The following is a 23011-nucleotide window of genomic DNA, read 5'->3' as shown; positions in this document are numbered from 1 at the left end:
ACAGGAGGACACATAGAATACAGGAGGACACATAGAATACAGGGGGGACACATAGAATACAGGGGGGACACATAGAATACAGGGGGACACATAGAATACAGGGAGGACACATAGAATACAGGGGGGACACATAGAATACAGGGGGACACATAGAATACAGGAGGACACATAGAATACAGGAGGACACATAGAATACAGGGGGACACATAGAATACAGGGGGGACACATAGAATACAGGGGGAACACATAGAATACAGGAGGACACATAGAATACAGGGGGGACACATAGAATACAGGGGGACACATAGAATACAGGGGGACACATAGAATACAGGGGGACACATAGAATACAGGGGGAACACATAGAATACAGGGGGACACATAGAATACAGGGGGGACACATAGAATACAGGGGGGACACATAGAATACAGGGGGACACACAGAATACAGGAGGGACACATAGAATACAGGGGACACATAGAATACAGGGGACACATAGAATACAGGGGGACACATAGAATACAGGGAGGACACATAGAATACAGGGGGACACATAGAATACAGGGGGACACATAGAATACAGGGGGGACACATAGAATACAGGAGGGACACATAGAATACAGGGGGGACACATAGAATACAGGAGGGACACATAGAATACAGGAGGACACATAGAATACAGGAGGACACATAGAATACAGGGGGGACACATAGAATACAGGAGGGACACATAGAATACAGGAGGACACATAGAATACAGGGGGACACATAGAATACAGGGGGAACACATAGAATACAGGAGGGACACATAGAATACAGGAGGACACATAGAATACAGGGGGACACATAGAATACAGGGGGGACACATAGAATACAGGAGGGACACATAGAATACAGGAGGACACATAGAATACAGGGGGACACATAGAATACAGGAGGACACATAGAATACAGGGGGAACACATAGAATACAGGGGGACACATAGAATACAGGGGGGACACATAGAATACAGGGGGGACACACGGAATACAGGAGGGACACATAGAATACAGGGGGACACATAGAATACAGGGGACACATAGAATACAGGGGGACTCATAGAATACAGGGAGGACACATAGAATACAGGAGGGACATATAGAATACAGGAGGACACATAGAATACAGGGGGGACACATAGAATACAGGGGGGGACACATAGAATACAGGAGGGACACATAGAATACAGGAGGGACACATAGAATACAGGAGGACACATAGAATACAGGAGGACACATAGAATACAGGGGGGACACATAGAATACAGGGGACACATAGAATACAGGGGGACTCATAGAATACAGGGAGGACACATAGAATACAGGAGGGACATATAGAATACAGGAGGACACATAGAATACAGGGGGGACACATAGAATACAGGGGGGGACACATAGAATACAGGAGGGACACATAGAATACAGGAGGACACATAGAATACAGGAGGACACATAGAATACAGGGGGACACATAGAATACAGGAGGACACATAGAATACAGGGAGGACACATAGAATACAGGAGGACACATAGAATACAGGGGACACATAGAATACAGGGGGACACATAGAATACAGGGAGGACACATAGAATACAGGAGGGACATATAGAATACAGGAGGACACATAGAATACAGGAGGACACATAGAATACAGGAGGACACATAGAATACAGGAGGACACATAGAATACAGGGGGAACACATAGAATACAGGAGGGACACATAGAATACAGGGGGGACACATAGAATACAGGAGGGACACATAGAATACAGGAGGACACATAGAATACAGGAGGACACATAGAATACAGGAGGACACATAGAATACAGGAGGACACATAGAATACAGGAGGACACATAGAATACAGGAGGACACATAGAATACAGGAGGACACATAGAATACAGGGGGACACATAGAATACAGGGGGAACACATAGAATACAGGAGGGACACATAGAATACAGGAGGACACATAGAATACAGGGGGACACATAGAATACAGGGGAACACATAGAATACAGGGGGACACATAGAATACAGGGGGGACACATAGAATACAGGGGGGACACACGGAATACAGGAGGGACACATAGAATACAGGGGACACATAGAATACAGGGGACACATAGAATACAGGGGGACTCATAGAATACAGGGAGGACACATAGAATACAGGAGGGACACATAGAATACAGGTAGGACACATAGAATACAGGAGGGACATATAGAATACAGGAGGACACATAGAATACAGGGGGGACACATAGAATACAGGGGGGGACACATAGAATACAGGAGGGACACATAGAATACAGGAGGACACATAGAATACAGGAGGACACATAGAATACAGGAGGACACATAGAATACAGGGAGGACACATAGAATACAGGAGGACACATAGAATACAGGGGACACATAGAATACAGGGGGACACATAGAATACAGGGGGACACATAGAATACAGGGGGGACACATAGAATACAGGAGGGGACACATAGAATACAGGGGACACATAGAATACAGGGGGGACACATAGAATACAGGGGGACACATAGAATACAGGGGGGACACATAGAATACAGGAGGACACATAGAATACAGGGGGGACACATAGAATACAGGGGGACACATAGAATACAGGAGGACACATAGAATACAGGGGGGACACATAGAATACAGGGGGGACACATAGAATACAGGGGGGACACATAGAATACAGGAGGGGACACAGAATACAGGGGGACACATAGAATACAGGAGGACACATAGAATACGGGGGGACACATAGAATACAGGAGGGGCATATAGAATACAGGGGGACACATAGAATACAGGGGGGACACATAGAATACAGGGGGGGACACATAGAATACAGGGGGGCACATAGAATACAGGGGGGACACATAGAATACAGGGGGGACACATAGAATACAGGAGGACACATAGAATACAGGGGGACACATAGAATACAGGGGGGGCACATAGAATACAGGGGGACACATAGAATACAGGGGGGACACATAGAATACAGGGGGGGACACATAGAATACAGGAGGGGACACATAGTATACAGGAGGGGACACATAGAATACAGGGGGGGAGACATAGAATACAGGGGGGAAACATAGAATACAGGGGGGACACATAGAATACAGGGGGGACACATAGAATACAGGGGGTCACATAGAATACAGGAGGGGAAACATAGAATACAGGAGGACACATAGAATACAGGGGGGACACATAGAATACAGGAGGGACACATAGAATACAGGGGGACACATAGAATACGGGGGACAAATAGAATACAGGGGGGACACATAGAATACAGGAGGGGACACATAGAATACAGGAGGGGACACATAGAATACAGGGGGACACATAGAATACAGGGGGGACACATAGAATACAGGAGGGGACACATAGAATACAGGGGGACACATAGAATACGGGGGACAAATAGAATACAGGAGGAAACATAGAATACAGGAGGACACATAGAATACAGGGGGGACACATAGAATACAGGAGGACACATAGAATACAGGGGGGACACATAGAATACAGGGAGGACACATAGAATACAGGGGGACACATAGAATACAGGGGGACACATAGAATACAGGGGGGACACATAGAATACAGAGAGGACACATAGAATACAGGGGGACACATAGAATACAGGGGGGACACATAGAATACAGGGGGGACACATAGAACACAGGGGGGACACATAGAATACAGGGGACACATAGAATACAGGGAGGACACATAGAATACAGGAGGACACATAGAATACAGGGGGACACAGAATACAGGGGGGACACATAGAATACAGGAGGACACATAGAATACAGGGGGGGCACATAGAATACAGGGGGGACACATAGAATACAGGGGGACACATAGAATACAGGAGGACACATAGAATACAGGAGGACACATAGAATACAGGAGGACACATAGAATACAGGAGGACACATAGAATACAGGGGGGACACATAGAATACAGGAGGACACATAGAATACAGGGGGGACACATAGAATACAGGGGGACACATAGAATACAGGGAGGACACATAGAATACAGGGGGACACATAGAATACAGGGGGGGAACATAGAATACAGGGGGACACATAGAATACAGGGGGGACACATAGAATACAGGGGGGACACATAGAATACAGGGGGACACATAGAATACAGGGAGGACACATAGAATACAGGGGGACACATAGAATACAGGGGGGGAACATAGAATACAGGGGGACACATAGAATACAGGGGGGACACATAGAATACAGGGGGGACACATAGAATACAGGGGGGACACATAGAATACAGGGGGGACACATAGAATACAGGGGGACACATAGAATACAGGGGACACATAGAATACAGGGAGGACACATAGAATACAGGAGGACACATAGAATACAGGGGGGACACATAGAATACAGGGAGGACACATAGAATACAGGGGGACACATAGAATACAGGGGGGACACATAGAATACAGGGGGGACACATAGAATACAGGGGGGGACACATAGAATACAGGGGGGGGGGACACATAGAATACAGGAGGGACACATAGAATACAGGGAGACACATAGAATACAGGAAGGACACATAGAATACAGGGGGGACACATAGAATACAGGGGGGACACATAGAATACAGGAGGGACACATAGAATACAGGGGGGACACATAGAATACAGGGGACACATAGAATACAGGAGGGACACATAGAATACAGGGGACACATAGAATACAGGGGGACACATAGAATACAGGGGGGACACATAGAATACAGGGGGGACACATAGAATACAGGGGGGACACACAGAATACAGGAGGACACATAGAATAGAGGGGGGACACATAGAATACAGGAGGACACATAGAATACAGGAGGACACATAGAATACAGGGGACACATAGAATACAGGGGGACACATAGAATACAGGGGGGACACATAGAATACAGGAGGACACATAGAATACAGGGGGGACACATAGAATACAGGAGGACACATAGAATACAGGGGGACACATAGAATACAGGAGGACACATAGAATACAGGGGGGACACATAGAATACAGGAGGACACATAGAATACAGGGGGGACACATAGAATACAGGAGGACACATAGAATACAGGAGGACACATAGAATACATGGGACACATAGAATACAGGGGGACACATAGAATACAGGGGGACACATAGAATACAGGAGGACACATAGAATACAGGGGGGACACATAGAATACAGGAGGACACATAGAATACAGGGGGGACACATAGAATACAGGGGGACACATAGAATACAGGAGGGACACATAGAATACAGGGGGACACATAGAATACAGGAGGACACATAGAATACAGGGGGGACACATAGAATACAGGGGGACACATAGAATACAGGAGGGACACATAGAATACAGGGGGACACATAGAATACAGGGAGGACACATAGAATACAGGGAGGACACATAGAATACAGGAGGGACATATAGAATACAGGAGGACACATAGAATACAGGGGGACACATAGAATACAGGGGGACACATAGAATACAGGAGGACACATAGAATACAGGAGGACACATAGAATACAGGGGGGACACATAGAATACAGGGGGACACATAGAATACAGGAGGGACACATAGAATACAGGGGGACACATAGAATACAGGGAGGACACATAGAATACAGGGGGGACACATAGAATACAGGGGGGACACATAGAATACAGGGAGGACACATAGAATACAGGAGGACACATAGAATACAGGGGGACACATAGAATACAGGAGGACACATAGAATACAGGAGGACACATAGAATACAGGGGGGACACATAGAATACAGGGGGGACACATAGAATACAGGGGGAACACATAGAATACAGGAGGACACATAGAATACAGGGGGGACACATAGAATACAGGGGGGACACATAGAATACAGGGGGACACATAGAATACAGGGAGGACACATAGAATACAGGGGGAACACATAGAATACAGGGGGACACATAGAATACAGGGGGGACACATAGAATACAGGGGGGACACATAGAATACAGGGGGGACACACAGAATACAGGAGGGACACATAGAATACAGGGGACACATAGAATACAGGGGACACATAGAATACAGGGGGACACATAGAATACAGGGAGGACACATAGAATACAGGGGGACACATAGAATACAGGGGGACACATAGAATACAGGGGGGACACATAGAATACAGGAGGGACACATAGAATACAGGGGGGACACATAGAATACAGGAGGGACACATAGAATACAGGAGGACACATAGAATACAGGAGGACACATAGAATACAGGAGGACACATAGAATACAGGAGGACACATAGAATACAGGAGGACACATAGAATACAGGAGGACACATAGAATACAGGAGGACACATAGAATACAGGGGGACACATAGAATACAGGGGGAACACATAGAATACAGGAGGGACACATAGAATACAGGAGGACACATAGAAAACAGGGGGACACATAGAATACAGGGGGGACACATAGAATACAGGAGGGACACATAGAATACAGGAGGACACATAGAATACAGGGGGACACATAGAATACAGGAGGACACATAGAATACAGGGGGAACACATAGAATACAGGGGGACACATAGAATACAGGGGGGACACACAGAATACAGGGGGGACACACGGAATACAGGAGGGACACATAGAATACAGGGGACACATAGAATACAGGGGACACATAGAATACAGGGGGACTCATAGAATACAGGGAGGACACATAAAATACAGGAGGGACATATAGAATACAGGAGGACACATAGAATACAGGGGGGACACATAGAATACAGGGGGGGACACATAGAATACAGGAGGGACACATAGAATACAGGAGGACACATAGAATACAGGAGGACACATAGAATACAGGGGGACACATAGAATACAGGAGGACACATAGAATACAGGGAGGACACATAGAATACAGGAGGACACATAGAATACAGGGGACACATAGAATACAGGGGGACACATAGAATACAGGGAGGACACATAGAATACAGGAGGGACATATAGAATACAGGAGGACACATAGAATACAGGAGGACACATAGAATACAGGAGGACACATAGAATACAGGAGGACACATAGAATACAGGGGGAACACATAGAATACAGGAGGGACACATAGAATACAGGGGGGACACATAGAATACAGGAGGGACACATAGAATACAGGAGGACACATAGAATACAGGAGGACACATAGAATACAGGAGGACACATAGAATACAGGAGGACACATAGAATACAGGAGGACACATAGAATACAGGAGGACACATAGAATACAGGGGGACACATAGAATACAGGGGGAACACATAGAATACAGGAGGGACACATAGAATACAGGAGGACACATAGAATACAGGGGGACACATAGAATACAGGGGAACACATAGAATACAGGGGGACACATAGAATACAGGGGGGACACATAGAATACAGGGGGGACACACGGAATACAGGAGGGACACATAGAATACAGGGGACACATAGAATACAGGGGACACATAGAATACAGGGGGACTCATAGAATACAGGGAGGACACATAGAATACAGGAGGGACACATAGAATACAGGGAGGACACATAGAATACAGGAGGGACATATAGAATACAGGAGGACACATAGAATACAGGGGGGACACATAGAATACAGGGGGGGACACATAGAATACAGGAGGGACACATAGAATACAGGAGGACACATAGAATACAGGAGGACACATAGAATACAGGAGGACACATAGAATACAGGGAGGACACATAGAATACAGGAGGACACATAGAATACAGGGGACACATAGAATACAGGGGGACACATAGAATACAGGGAGGACACATAGAATACAGGAGGGACATATAGAATACAGGAGGACACATAGAATACAGGGGGACACATAGAATACAGGAGGACACATAGAATACAGGGGGGACACATAGAATACAGGGGGGGACACATAGAATACAGGAGGGACACATAGAATACAGGAGGACACATAGAATACAGGAGGACACATAGAATACAGGAGGACACATAGAATACAGGGAGGACACATAGAATACAGGAGGACACATAGAATACAGGGGACACATAGAATACAGGGGGACACATAGAATACAGGGGGACATATAGAATACAGGAGGACACATAGAATACAGGAGGACACATAGAATACAGGAGGACACATAGAATACAGGGGGGACACATAGAATACAGGGGGGACACATAGAATACAGGGGGGACACATAGAATACAGGAGGACACATAGAATACAGGGGGGACACATAGAATACAGGGGGACACATAGAATACAGGGGGACACATAGAATACAGGGGGACACATAGAATACAGGGGGAACACATAGAATACAGGGGGACACATAGAATACAGGGGGGACACATAGAATACAGGGGGGACACACGGAATACAGGAGGGACACACGGAATACAGGTGGGACACATGGAATACAGGGGACACATAGAATACAGGGGACACATAGAATACAGGGGGACACATAGAATACAGGGAGGACACATAGAATACAGGAGGGACACATAGAATACAGGGAGGACACATAGAATACAGGAGGGACATATAGAATACAGGAGGACACATAGAATACAGGGGGGACACATAGAATACAGGGGGGGACACATAGAATACAGGAGGGACACATAGAATACAGGAGGACACATAGAATACAGGAGGACACATAGAATACAGGAGGACACATAGAATACAGGGAGGACACATAGAATACAGGAGGACACATAGAATACAGGGGGACACATAGAATACAGGAGGGACACATAGAATACAGGAGGGACACATAGAATACAGGGGGGACACATAGAATACAGGGAGGACACATAGAATACAGGAGGGACATATAGAATACAGGAGGACACATAGAATACAGGAGGACACATAGAATACAGGGGGACACATAGAATACAGGAGGACACATAGAATACAGGGGGGACACATAGAATACAGGGGGGACACATAGAATACAGGGGGGACACATAGAATACAGGGGGGACACATAGAATACAGGGGGAACACATAGAATACAGGGGTACACATAGAATACAGGAGGACACATAGAATACAGGAGAACACATAGAATACAGGAGGACACATAGAATACAGGGGGACACATAGAATACAGGGGGGACACATAGAATACAGGAGGGGACACATAGAATACAGGGGGACACATAGAATACAGGGGGAACACATAGAATACAGGGGGGACACATAGAATACAGGAGGACACATAGAATACAGGGGGACACATAGAATACAGGGGGAACACATAGAATACAGGGGGGACACATAGAATACAGGAGGACACATAGAATACAGGGGGGACACATAGAATACAGGAGGGGACACATAGAATACAGGGGGACACATAGAATACAGGGGGAACACATAGAATACAGGGGGGACACATAGAATACAGGAGGACACATAGAATACAGGGGGACACATAGAATACAGGGGGAACACATAGAATACAGGGGGACACATAGAATACAGGGGACACATAGAATACAGGAGGGGACACATATAGAGATGAGCGAACACTAAAATGTTCGAGGTTCGAAATTCGATTCGAACAGCCGCTCAATGTTCGTGTGTTCGAATGGGTTTCGAACCCCATTATAGTCTATGGGGAACAGATACTCGTTAAGGGGGAAACCCAAATCCGTGTCTGGAGGGTCACCAAGTCCACTATGACACCCCAGGAAATGATGCCAACACCTCTGGAATGACACTGGGACAGCAGGGGAAGCATGTCTGGGGGCATCTAACACACCAAAGACCCTCTATTACCCCAACATCACAGCCTAACAACTACACACTTTACACACTCAATACCACCTCTCTGACAGTAGGAAAACACCTTGAAACATGTGTATTTGGCACTTGCAGTGAGGAGAGCTTGTCACCAGCAGTGAATTTGGCCCTTGTAGTAAGTTGAGGTTGGCACCAACATTTGTTTTGAAAATCAGGGTGGATTGAGCCTCTAACCAGCAGAGTTTGGGCAAATTCATGGTGGAGGGAGCCTCTAAAAACCCCAGTTTGGGCAAATTCATGGTGGAGGGAGCCTCTAAAAACCCCAGTTTGGACCAATTCATGGTGGAGGGAGACTCTAAACACCCCAGTTTGGACCAATTCATGGTGGAGGGAGCCTCTAAACACCCCAGTTTGGGCAAATTCATGGTGGAGGGAGCCTCTAAAAACCCCAGTTTGGACCAATTCATGGTGGAGGGAGCCTCTAACCAGCCCAGTGTGGGCAAATTCATGGTGGAGGGAGCCTCTAAAAAACCCAGTTTGGACCTATTCATGGTGGAGGGAGCCTCTAACCAGCCCAGTTTGGGCAAATTCATGGTGGAGGGAGCCTCTAAAAACCCAGTTTGGACCAATTCATGGTGGAGGGAGCCTCTAACCAGCCCAGTTTGGGCAAATTCATGGTGGAGGGAGCCTCTAAAAAACCCAGTTTGGACCAATTCATGGTGGAGGGAGCCTCTAACCAGCCCAGTTTGGGCAAATTCATGGTGGAGGGAGCCTCTAAACAGCCCAGTTTGGGCAAATTCATGGTGGAGGGAGCCTCTAACCAGCCCAGTTTGGACCAATTAATGGTGGAGGGAGCCTCTAACCAGCCCAGTTTGGGCAAATTCATGGTGGAGGGAGCCTCTAAACAGCCCAGTTTGGACCAATTCATGGTGGAGGGAGCCTCTAAAAAACCCAGTTTGGACCAATTCATGGTAGAGGGAGCCTCTAAACAGCCCAGTTTGGGCAAATTCATGGTGGAGGGAGCCTCTAACCAGCCCAGTTTGGACCAATTCATGGTGGAGGGAGCCTCTAACCAGCCCAGTTTGGGCAAATTCATGGTGGAGGGAGCCTCTTAACAGCCCAGTTTGGACCAATTCATGGTGGAGGGAGCCTCTAAAAAACCCAGTTTGGACCAATTCATGGTGGAGGGAGCCTCTAAACAGCCCAGTTTGGGCAAATTCATGGTGGAGGGAGCCTCTAACCAGCCCAGTTTGGACCAATTAATGGTGGAGGGAGCCTCTAAACAGCCAAGTTTTGGGAAATTCATGGTGGAGGGAGCCTCTAACCAGCCCAGTTTGGACCAATTCATGGTGGAGGGAGCCTCTAAACAGCCCAGTTTGGGCAAATTCATGGTGGAGGGAGCCTCTAAAAAACCCAGTTTGGACCAATTCATGGTGGAGGGAGCCTCTAACCAGCCCAGTTTGGACCAATTAATGGTGGAGGGAGCCTCTAAACAGCCAAGTTTGGACCAATTCATGGTGGAGGGAGCCTCTAAAAACCCCAGTTTGGACCAATTCATGGTGGAGGGAGCCTCTAACCAGCCCAGTTTGGGCAAATTCATGGTGGAGGGAGCCTCTAACCAGCCCAGTTTGGACCAATTAATGGTGGAGGGAGCCTCTAAACAGCCAAGTTTGGACCAATTCATGGTGGAGGGAGCCTCTAAAAACCCCAGTTTGGACCAATTCATGGTGGAGGGAGCCTCTAAACAGCCCAGTTTGGGCACATTCATGGTGGAGGGAGCCTCTAACCAGCCCAGTTTGGACCAATTAATGGTGGAGGGAGCCGCTAAACAGCCCAGTTTGGACCAATTCATGGTGGAGGGAGCCTCTAAAAACCCCAGTTTGGACCAATTCATGGTGGAGGGAGCCTCTAAAAAACCCAGTTTGGACCAATTCATGGTGGAGGGAGCCTCTAACCAGCCCAGTTTGGACCAATTAATGGTGGAGGGAGCCTCTAAACAGCCAAGTTTGGACCAATTCATGGTGGAGGGAGCCTCTAAAAACCCCAGTTTGGACCAATTCATGGTGGAGGGAGCCTCTAACCAGCCCAGTTTGGGCAAATTTATGGTGGAGGGAGCCTCTAAACAGCCCAGTTTGGGCAAATTCATGGTGGAGGGAGCCTCTAACCAGCCCAGTTTGGACCAATTCATGGTGGAGGGAGCCGCTAAACAGCCCAGTTTGGACCAATTCATGGTGGAGGGAGCCTCTAAAAACCCCAGTTTGGACCAATTCATGGTGGAGGGAGCCTCTAAAAAACCCAGTTTGGACCAATTCATGGTGGAGGGAGCCTCTATCCAGCCCAGTTTGGACCAATTAATGGTGGAGGGAGCCTCTAAACAGCCAAGTTTGGACCAATTCATGGTGGAGGGAGCCTCTAAAAACCCCAGTTTGGACCAATTCATGGTGGAGGGAGCCTCTAACCAGCCCAGTTTGGGCAAATTCATGGTGGAGGGAGCCTCTAAACAGCCCAGTTTGGGCACATTCATGGTGGAGGGAGCCTCTAACCAGCCCAGTTTGGACCAATTAATGGTGGAGGGAGCCGCTAAACAGCCCAGTTTGGACCAATTCATGGTGGAGGGAGCCTCTAAAAACCCCAGTTTGGACCAATTCATGGTGGAGGGAGCCTCTAACCAGCCCAGTTTGGGCAAATTCATGGTGGAGGGAGCCTCTAAACAGCCCAGTTTGGGCAAATTCATGGTGGAGGGAGCCTCTAACCAGCCCAGTTTGGACCAATTAATGGTGGAGGGAGCCGCTAAACAGCCCAGTTTGGACCAATTCATGGTGGAGGGAGCCTCTAAAAACCCCAGTTTGGACCAATTCATGGTGGAGGGAGCCTCTAAAAAACCCAGTTTGGACCAATTCATGGTGCAGGGAGCCTCTAACCAGCCCAGTTTGGACCAATTAATGGTGGAGGGAGCCGCTAAACAGCCCAGTTTGGACGAATTCATGGTGGAGGGAGCCTCTAAAAACCCCAGTTTGTTTGGACCAATTCATGGTGGAGGGAGCCTCTAAAAAACCCAGTTTGGACCAATTCATGGTGGAGGGAGCCTCTAACCAGCCCAGTTTGGACCAATTCATGGTGGAGGGAGCCTCTAAACAGCCAAGTTTGGACCAATTCATGGTGGAGGGAGCCTCTAAAAACCCCAGTTTGGACCAATTCATGGTGGAGGGAGCCTCTAAAAAACCCAGTTTGGACCAATTCATGGTGGAGGGAGCCTCTAACCAGCCCAGTTTGGACCAATTAATGGTGGAGGGAGCCGCTAAACAGCCCAGTTTGGACCAATTCTTGGTGGAGGGAGCCTCTAAAAACCCCAGTTTGGACCAATTCATGGTGGAGGGAGCCTCTAAAAAACCCAGTTTGGACCAATTCATGGTGGAGGGAGCCTCTAACCAGCCCAGTTTGGACCAATTCATGGTGGAGGGAGCCTCTAAACAGCCAAGTTTGGACCAATTCATGGTGGAGGGAGCCTCTAAAAACCCCAGTTTGGACCAATTCATGGTGGAGGGAGCCTCTAAACAGCCCAGTTTGGGCAAATTCATGGTGGAGGGAGCCTCTAACCAGCCCAGTTTGGACCAATTAATGGTGGAGGGAGCCGCTAAACAGCCCAGTTTGGACCAATTCATGGTGGAGGGAGCCTCTAAAAACCCCAGTTTGGACCAATTCATGGTGGAGGGAGCCTCTAAAAAACCCAGTTTGGACCAATTCATGGTGGAGGGAGCCTCTAAAAACCCCAGTTTGGACCAATTCATGGTGGAGGGAGCCTCTAACCAGCCCAGTTTGGGCAAATTCATGGTGGAGGGAGCCTCTAACCAGCCCAGTTTGGACCAATTAATGGTGGAGGGAGCCGCTAAACAGCCCAGTTTGGACCAATTCATGGTGGAGGGAGCCTCTAAAAACCCCAGTTTGGACCAATTCATGGTGGAGGGAGCCTCTAACCAGCCCAGTTTGGGCAAATTCATGCTGGAGGGAGCCTCTAAACAGCCCAGTTTGGGCAAATTCATGGTGGAGGGAGCCTCTAACCAGCCCAGTTTGGACCAATTAATGGTGGAGGGAGCCTCTAACCAGCAGAGTTGGTGGAAATCAGGGTGGAGGGAGCCTCTAACCAGCAGAGTTGGGGGAAATCAGGGTGGAGGGAGCCTAGTATTAGCAGAATTGTGCAACGCTTATGGTGGATGAGTATGAGGATGCGGAGGAATTGGAGAGGTTGAGTACAGACATGGAGTTTCATGTTGGGGTGCTTTACACAGGTGGGCACAAAAATGACGGCTCTACCCAGTGGTGGTTCATTTTTATCAAAGTGAGCCGGTCGGCACTCTCAGCTGACAGACGGGTGCGCTTGTCAGTGATGATGCCACCGGCTGCACTGAACACCCTCTCAGATAGGACGCTGGCGGCAGGACAGGACAGCACCTCCAAGGCATATAGGGCAAGTTCAAGCCACAGGTCCAACTTCGACACCCAATACGTGTAGGGCGCAGAGGGGTCGGAGAGGACAGGGCTGTGGTCGGAAAGGTATTCCCGCAACATGCGCCTATACTTCTCACGCCTGGTGACACTAGGACCCTCCGTGGCGGCACTTTGGCGAGGGGGTGCCATCAAGGTGTCCCAGACCTTAGACAGTGTGCCCCTCGTTTGTGTGGACCGGTGAGAACTTGGTTGCCTACTGGAGGAACTGCCCTCCCTGCCGCCAACGTCACATGCTGGAAACATCTCCATCATATTCTGCACCAATTGCCTGTGGCAAGCATTGATGCGATTGGCCCTCCCCTCTACCGGAATAAAAGACGAGATGTTGTTTTTATACCGGGGGTCAAGGATAGCAAAGATCCAGTACTGGTTGTCCTCCATGATTTTGACAATACGCTTGTCGGTTGTAAAGCACCCCAACATGAACTCAGCCATGTCTGCCACAGTGTTAGTTGGCATGACTCCTCTGGCCCCACCGGAAAGTTCAATCTCCATTTCCTCCTCATCCTCCATGTCTACCCATCCGCGCTGCAACAATGGGACGATTCGAAGTTGCCTGGAAGCCTCCTGTATCACCATCACATCATCGGACAACTCTTCTTCCTCCTCCTCCTCCTCCTCCATTAAACGCAGTGAAGCGGACAGATGTGTGGACCTACTCTCCAGCTGTGACGGATCGGATGCTATCCCTAACTCCTCTGTGTGATCTGAGTTATCCCTGATGTCAATCAGGGATTCTCTCAGAACACACAAGAGCGGGATTGTAAGGCTCACCATCGCATCCTCAGAGCTCACCCTCCTTGTGGACTCCTCAAAGACCCGTAGGATGTCACAAAGGTCTCTCATCCATGGCCACTCATGGATGAGAAACTGAGGCAGCTGACTTTGTGGCACCCTAGGGTTTTGTAGCTGGTATTCCATCAAAGGTCTCTGCTGCTCAACCACTCTATTCAACATCTGAAACGTTGAGTTCCAGCGTGTGGGGACGTCGCACAAAAGCCGGTGTTGTGGCACATGCAGGCGTTGCTGGAGAGATTTTAAGCTAGCAGCGGCTACTGTCGACTTGCGAAAGTGGGCGCACATGCGCCGCACTTTCACCAGTAGCTCTGGAACATTGGGGTAGCTCTTTAGGAAACGTTGCACCACTAGGTTGAAGACGTGGGCCAGGCATGGAACATGTTGGAGTCCGGCAAGCTCCAGAGCTGCTACCAGGTTCCGGCCGTTATCACAAACGACCATGCCTGGGCCCAGGTGCAGCGGCTCAAACCATATTGCCGTCTCATCGAGGAGGGCATCCCTCACCTCGGAGGCAGTGTGCTGTCTGTCCCCCAAGCTGATCAGCTTCAGCACAGCCTGCTGACGTCTACCAACGCCAGTGCTGCAACGTTTCCAACTCGTAGCTGGGGTCAATCTAACAGCGGAGGAGGAGGCGGTGGCGGAGGAGGAGGCGGTGGCGGAGGAGGAGGCGGTAGAGGAGGAGGAGGAGGGGGGTGTTCTTCTCGTGTCCCTGCCAGGAATGTTAGGCGGGGAGACGAGGTACACCGGGCCAGTTTGGGAAGCAGTCCCAGCCTCAACTACATTCACCCAGTGTGCCGTCAGTGAAATGTAGCGTCCCTGTCCGCATGCACTTGTCCACGCGTCGGTGGTCAAGTGGACCTTTGTGCAAAGCGCGGAACTAAGGGCCCGCCTGATGTTGAGTGACACGTGCTGGTGCAAGGCGGGGACGGCACACCGGGAGAAGTAGTGACGGCTACGGACGGCATAGCGAGGTGCCGCAGTTGCCATCAGGTCCAGGAAGGCGGGAGTTTCAACAAGCCGGAACGCCAACATCTCCTGGGCCAGCAGTTTAGCGATGTTGGCGTTCAAGGCTTGCGCGTGTGGGTGGTTAGCAGTGTATTTCTGCCGCCGCTCCAATGTCTGAGAGATGGTGGGTTGTTGTAAAGAAACGCCTGATGGTGCCTTTGATGGTGCAGGAGAAGGAGATAAGACAGGACCAGGGGAGGATGAGGTAGAAGTCAACAAAGTGGCGGAGGCAGATGAAGTGGTGTCCTGGCTCGTCCTCTGGAGTGCATCGCCAGCACAGTCAGCAGTGGCAGTGGCAGAGGCAGAGGCAGTGGCAGAGGCAGTGGCAGTGGCGTGAACGGCAGGCGGCCTTTGTCCTGCCGTTGCTGCCTGCCACTGATTCCAGTGCTTGGATTCCAAATGACGGCGCATTGAAGTGGTGGACAGGTTGCTCTTCTCAGAGCCCCTAATCAATTTCGAGAGGCAAATTGTGCAGACAACACTATATCTGTCCTCGGCGCATTCCTTGAAAAAACTCCACACCTTCGAGAAACGTGCCCTCGAGGTGGGAGTTTTTCGGGGCTGGGTACGAACTGGAACATCTTGGGAGATTCCGGGTGTGGCCTGGCTTCGCCTAAGCTGCTGACCTCTGCCTCTGCCTCTAGCTACCCTTTTTGGTGCTGCACTTGCCTCAACATCCACACTACTTTCCCCGCTTGACATCCCCCCTGTCCAGGTCGGGTCAATGTCCTCATCATCCACCACTTCCTCTTCCAACTCCTGTCTCATCTCCTCCTCCCGCACAATGCGCCGGTCAACTGGATGCCCTGACGGCAACTGCGTCACATCATCGTCGATGAGGGTGGGTTGCTGGTCATCCACCACCAAATCGAACGGAGATGGAGGAGACTCTAGTGTTTGAGCATCTGGACACAGATGCTCCTCTGTTAGGTTCGTGGAATCGTGACGTGGAGAGGCAGGTTGAGGGACAATGAAAGGAGCGGAGAACAGCTCTGGGGAGCAGGGACAGTTTGGGTTATTGTTCTGTAAAGCTTCGGAATTTTGGGAGGAAGGAAGACAAGACTGTTGGGTAATAGGAGGAGAGGAGGCAGAGTCTGACTGGCTGCTGGACAATGTGCTGTAAGCGTTCTCTGACAGCCATTGCAAGACCTGTTCCTGGTTCTCGGGCCTACTAAGGTTTGTACCCTGCAGTTTAGTTAATGTGGCAAGCAACCCTGGCACTGTGGAGTGGCGCAATGCTTGCTGCCCCACAGGAGTAGGCATGGGACGCCCTGTGGCTTCACTGCTACCTTGCTCCCCAGAACCATTCCCCCGACCTCGCCCACGGCCTCGTCCACGTCCCTTTCCGGGAGCCTTGTGCATTTTGAATTCCCAGTTAGAAATTGGCACTGTATACCAGTAGTAAAAATTGTGGGTGCACGTAACCCCAATATATTCTTTGAATTACCAGTCAGAAACTGGCACTATATGGCAGTAGCAAGAAATGAGGGTATTTGTATTCCCAATATATTCTTTGAATTCCCAGTCAGACAATGGCACTGTATACCAGTAGTAAAAATTGTGGGTGCACGTAACCCCAATATATTCTTTGAATTCCCAGTCAGACACTGGCACTATATGGCAGTAGCAAGAAATGAGGGTATTTATAACCCCAATATATTCTTTGAATTCCCAGTCAGACAATGGCACTGTATACCAGTAGTAAAAATTGTGGGTGTATATAGCCCCAATTCTATTGCTAGGGGACTTGCAGGGTATTTCTGGGGTGAAGGTGGGGGGGCACACCGTTGGAACGGGTATCGGGGTATATATCGGGTATACGGGAATACACTGACAGTGTATTCCATTCAGGATCCTGGGAAAGCTGGGTTGCGGCGATTGAGCCCGTCAGTGCCACGTTACACTGACAAGCTTCTCCCTGGAATTTAGCTCTTATAAGAGCTGTTGGTTGTCTTCTCCTTCCTATCCTAGCCTGTCCCTGCCTACCCAGAATCTAAGCCCTAGCTAGCTGGACGGAAACCTCCGTCCTCGGTGAATTGCAAGCTCAGAATGACGCGAACCTGGGCGGCGCTGTTCTTTTAAATTAGAGGTCACATGTTTTCGGCAGCCAATGGGTTTTGCCTACTTTTCTCAACGTCACCGGTGTCGTAGTTCCTGTCCCACCTACCCTGCGCTGTTATTGGAGCAAAAAAGGCGCCAGGGAAGGTGGGAGGGGAATCGAGTAATGGCGCACTTTACCACGCGGTGTTCGATTCGATTCGAACATGCCGAACAGCCTAATATCCGATCGAACATGAGTTCGATAGAACACTGTTCGCTCATCTCTAGACACATAGAATACAGGGGGACACATAGAATACAGGGGGGACACATAGAATACAGGGGGACACATAGAATACAGGGGGACACATAGAATACAGGGAGGACACATAGAATACAGGAGAGGACGACCAAAAATGGATAGAACACTGCACTGAGAAATTGAAAGACACGCGCACTTTATTTCGGTTTCAGCATACGAGGCCTTCACCAGCATTTCAGGGAATCCCCCTTTGTCAAGTGTGAGAAAACTACAGGGGTCAGGATTGGCTCATAGATGGAAGTCTCCTCCGTGGCTTTGGCTCAAAAAACTGCAACAGAATCTCAAAAAACAAACAAACCTGCGTTTCCTCAATGTGAGGCCTCAGCCTAAAGTAAGAATGATTCCAGAAATAGAAGGGTTAATAGTTTATTCTAGACAATTAATGAAGAGCCATGTAAATCCCAGCAATATTTGGTGTGACCTTTGCCCTTTGGAGTTCTGGAAGTGATAATCCGGCCCCCACAGATACAGCCCTGATCTCACCTTCATCCAGTCTGTCTGGGGTGACCTGAAGAGACAGACGGATTGGAGCAAACAACATCCACAGATCTGTGCTTGGTTCTCCAAGATGGCGGCAAGAACAACCTCCCTGCACAAACACTGTCTGCAAGTACCGAGAAGAAGGCAAAGGGCGAAGACCCGCCGAATACTGATCTATATTATACTCTTCTTCATTTCATTAATTATTAAAATAAAATAATCTCTTCTATTTGTCACAGTCTGTCTCACGTTGCAGCATTTTTTCCACACCTGCCTAATACTTTTGCACATTAAGTAATATCACCATGCTGTATCTAAATAACGGTGTCATATCCTGAACAAAATACTACCGTATACTGCCCAAATGGTAATCTATATACTGTCCAATAAAAGTGCCCTCTGTGGAGGTAACAGAACCAGATCTGTCCAAAAAAATTGTATTGAAGCAGAACCAACATTTTTGCAGAACAGTTTGCACCAACCAGGTATAAAAGTCGAGTTGAAGCGGCAGCAGCACAAGCGTAATAGAGAGAGATAGGAGACTGAAAGCAGCACAGACCGGGTGTGCAGGGGAGTGATAGAGAGAGATAGGAGACTGCAAGCAGCACAGGCCAGGTGTGCAAGGGAGTGATAGAGAGAGATAGGAAACTGCAAGCAGCACAGACCGGGTGTGCAGGGGAGTGATAGAGAGAGATAGGAGACTGCAAGCAGCACAGACCGGGTGTGCAAGGGAGAGATAGAGAGAGATAGGAAACTGCAAGCAGCACAGACCGGGTGTGCAGGGGAGTGATAGAGAGAGATAGGAGACTGCAAGCAGCACAGACCGGGTGTGTAGGGGAGTGATAGAGAGAGATAGGAGACTGCAAACAGCTCAGACTGGTTGTGCAGGGACGTGATAGAGAGAGATAGGAGACTGCAAGCAGCACAGACTGGGTGTGCAGGGGATGTGATAGAGAGATAGAAGACTGCAAGCAGCTCAGATTGGTTGTGCAGGGACATGATAGAGAGAGATAGGAGACTGCAAGCAGCTCAGACTGGGTGTGCAGGGGAGTGATAGAGAGAGAGATAGGAGACTGCAAGCAGCTCAGACTGGGTGTTCAGGGGAGTGATAGAGAGAGATAGGAGACTGCAAGCAGCTCAGACTGGGTGTGCAGAGACGTGATAGAGAGAGATAGGAGACTGTAAGCATCTCAGACTGGGTGTGCAGGTACGTGATAGAGAGAGATGGGAGACTGCATGCAGCACAGACTGGGTGTGCAGGGACGTGATAGAGAGAGATAGGAGACTGCAAGCAGCACAGACCACCCGGTGCAGGGAAGTGATAGAGAGAGATAGGAGACTGCAAGCAGCACAGACTGGGTGTGCAGGGGAGTGATAGAGAGAGGAGACTGCAAGCAGCACAGACTGGGTGTGCAGGGACATGATAGAGAGAGATAGGAGACTGCAAGCAGCACAGACCGGGTGTGCAAGGGAGTGATAGAGAGAGATAGGAGACTGCAAGCAGCACAGACCGGGTGTGCAAGGGAGTGATAGAGAGAGATAGGAGACTGCAAGCAGCTCAGACTGGGTGTGCAAGGACGTGATAGAGAGAGATAGGAGACTGCAAGCAGAACAGAGTGGGTGTGCAGGGGAGTGATAGAGAGAGATGGGAGACTGCAAGCAGCACAGACTGGGTGTGCAGGGACGTGATAGAGAGAGATAGGAGACTGCAAGCAGCACAGACCACCCGGTGCAGGGAAGTGATAGAGAGAGATAGGAGACTGCAAGCAGCACAGACTGGGTGTGCAGGGACGTGATAGAGAGAGATGGGAGACTGCAAGCAGCACAGACTGGGTGTGCAGGGGATGTGATAGAGAGAGATAGGAGACTGCAAGCAGAACAGAGTGGGTGTGCAGGGGAGTGATAGAGAGAGATAGGAGACTGCAAGCAGAACAGAGTGGGTGTGCAGGGGAGTGATAGAGAGAGATAGGAGACTGCAAGCAGAACAGAGTGGGTGTGCAGGGGAGTGATAGAGAGAGATAGGAGACTGCAAGCAGCACAGACTGGGTGTGCAGGGGATGTGATAGAGAGATAGAAGACTGCAAGCAGCTCAGATTGGTTGTGCAGGGACATGATAGAGAGAGATAGGAGACTGCAAGCAGCTCAGACTGGGTGTGCAGGGGAGTGATAGAGAGAGAGATAGGAGACTGCAAGCAGCTCAGACTGGGTGTGCAGGGGAGTGATAGAGAGAGATAGGAGACTGCAAGCAGCTCAGACTGGGTGTGCAGAGACGTGATAGAGAGAGATAGGAGACTGTAAGCATCTCAGACTGGGTGTGCAGGTACGTGATAGAGAGAGATGGGAGACTGCATGCAGCACAGACTGGGTGTGCAGGGACGTGATAGAGAGAGATAGGAGACTGCAAGCAGCACAGACCACCCGGTGCAGGGAAGTGATAGAGAGAGATAGGAGACTGCAAGCAGCACAGACTGGGTGTGCAGGGGAGTGATAGAGAGAGGAGACTGCAAGCAGCACAGACTGGGTGTGCAGGGACATGATAGAGAGAGATAGGAGACTGCAAGCAGCACAGACCGGGTGTGCAAGGGAGTGATAGAGAGAGATAGGAGACTGCAAGCAGCTCAGACTGGGTGTGCAAGGACGTGATAGAGAGAGATAGGAGACTGCAAGCAGAACAGAGTGGGTGTGCAGGGGAGTGATAGAGAGAGATGGGAGACTGCAAGCAGCACAGACTGGGTGTGCAGGGACGTGATAGAGAGAGATAGGAGACTGCAAGCAGCACAGACCACCCGGTGCAGGGAAGTGATAGAGAGAGATAGGAGACTGCAAGCAGCACAGACTGGGTGTGCAGGGACGTGATAGAGAGAGATGGGAGACTGCAAGCAGCACAGACTGGGTGTGCAGGGACGTGATAGAGAGATAGGAGACTGCAAGCAGCACAGACCACCCGGTGCAGGGAAGTGATAGAGAGAGATAGGAGACTGCAAGCAGCACAGACTGGGTGTGCAGGGGAGTGATAGAGAGAGGAGACTGCAAGCAGCACAGACTGGGTGTGCAGGGACATGATAGAGAGAGATAGGAGACTGCAAGCAGCACAGACCGAGTGTGCAAGGGAGTGATAGAGAGAGATAGGAGACTGCAAGCAGCACAGACCGGGTGTGCAAGGGAGTGATAGAGAGAGATAGGAGACTGCAAGCAGCACAGACCGGGTGTGCAAGGGAGTGATAGAGAGAGATAGGAGACTGCAAGCAGCACAGACCTGGTGTGCAAGGGAGTGATAGAGAGAGATAGGAGACTGCAAGCAGCACAGACCGGGTGTGCAAGGACGTGATAGAGAGAGATAGGAGACTGCAAGCAGCACAGACCACCCGGTGCAGGGAAGTGATAGAGCGAGATAGGAGACTGCAAGCAGCACAGATTGGGTGTGCAGGGGAGTGATAGAGACAGATAAGAGACTGTAATTAGCACAGACCGGGTGTGCAGGGGAGTCATAGAGAGAGATAGGAGACTGCAAGCAGCACAGACAGGGTGTGCAGGGAGTGATAGAGAAAGATCAGAGACTGCAAGCAGCATAAACCAGGTGTGCAGGGGAGTGATTGAGAGAGATAGGAGACTGCAAGCAGCACAGACCGGGTGTGCAGGGACGTGATAGAGAGAGATAGGACACTGCAAGCAGCACAGACTGGGTGTGCAGGGGAGTGATAGAGAGAGATGGGAGACTGCAAGCAGCACAGACTTGGTGTGCAAGGGAGTGATAGAGCGAGATAGGAGACTGCAAGCAGCACAGACTGGGTGTGCAGGGACGTGATAGAGAGAGATAGGAGACTGCAAGCAGCACAGACCAGGTGTGCAGGGACGTGATAGAGATAGGAGACTGCAAGCAGCACAGACCGAATGTGCA

Source organism: Leptodactylus fuscus, chromosome 4 (genome assembly GCF_031893055.1).
Source record: "Leptodactylus fuscus isolate aLepFus1 chromosome 4, aLepFus1.hap2, whole genome shotgun sequence".
Lineage (NCBI taxonomy): Eukaryota > Metazoa > Chordata > Amphibia > Anura > Leptodactylidae > Leptodactylus > Leptodactylus fuscus.
Note: the sequence above shows the minus strand (reverse complement) of the source record.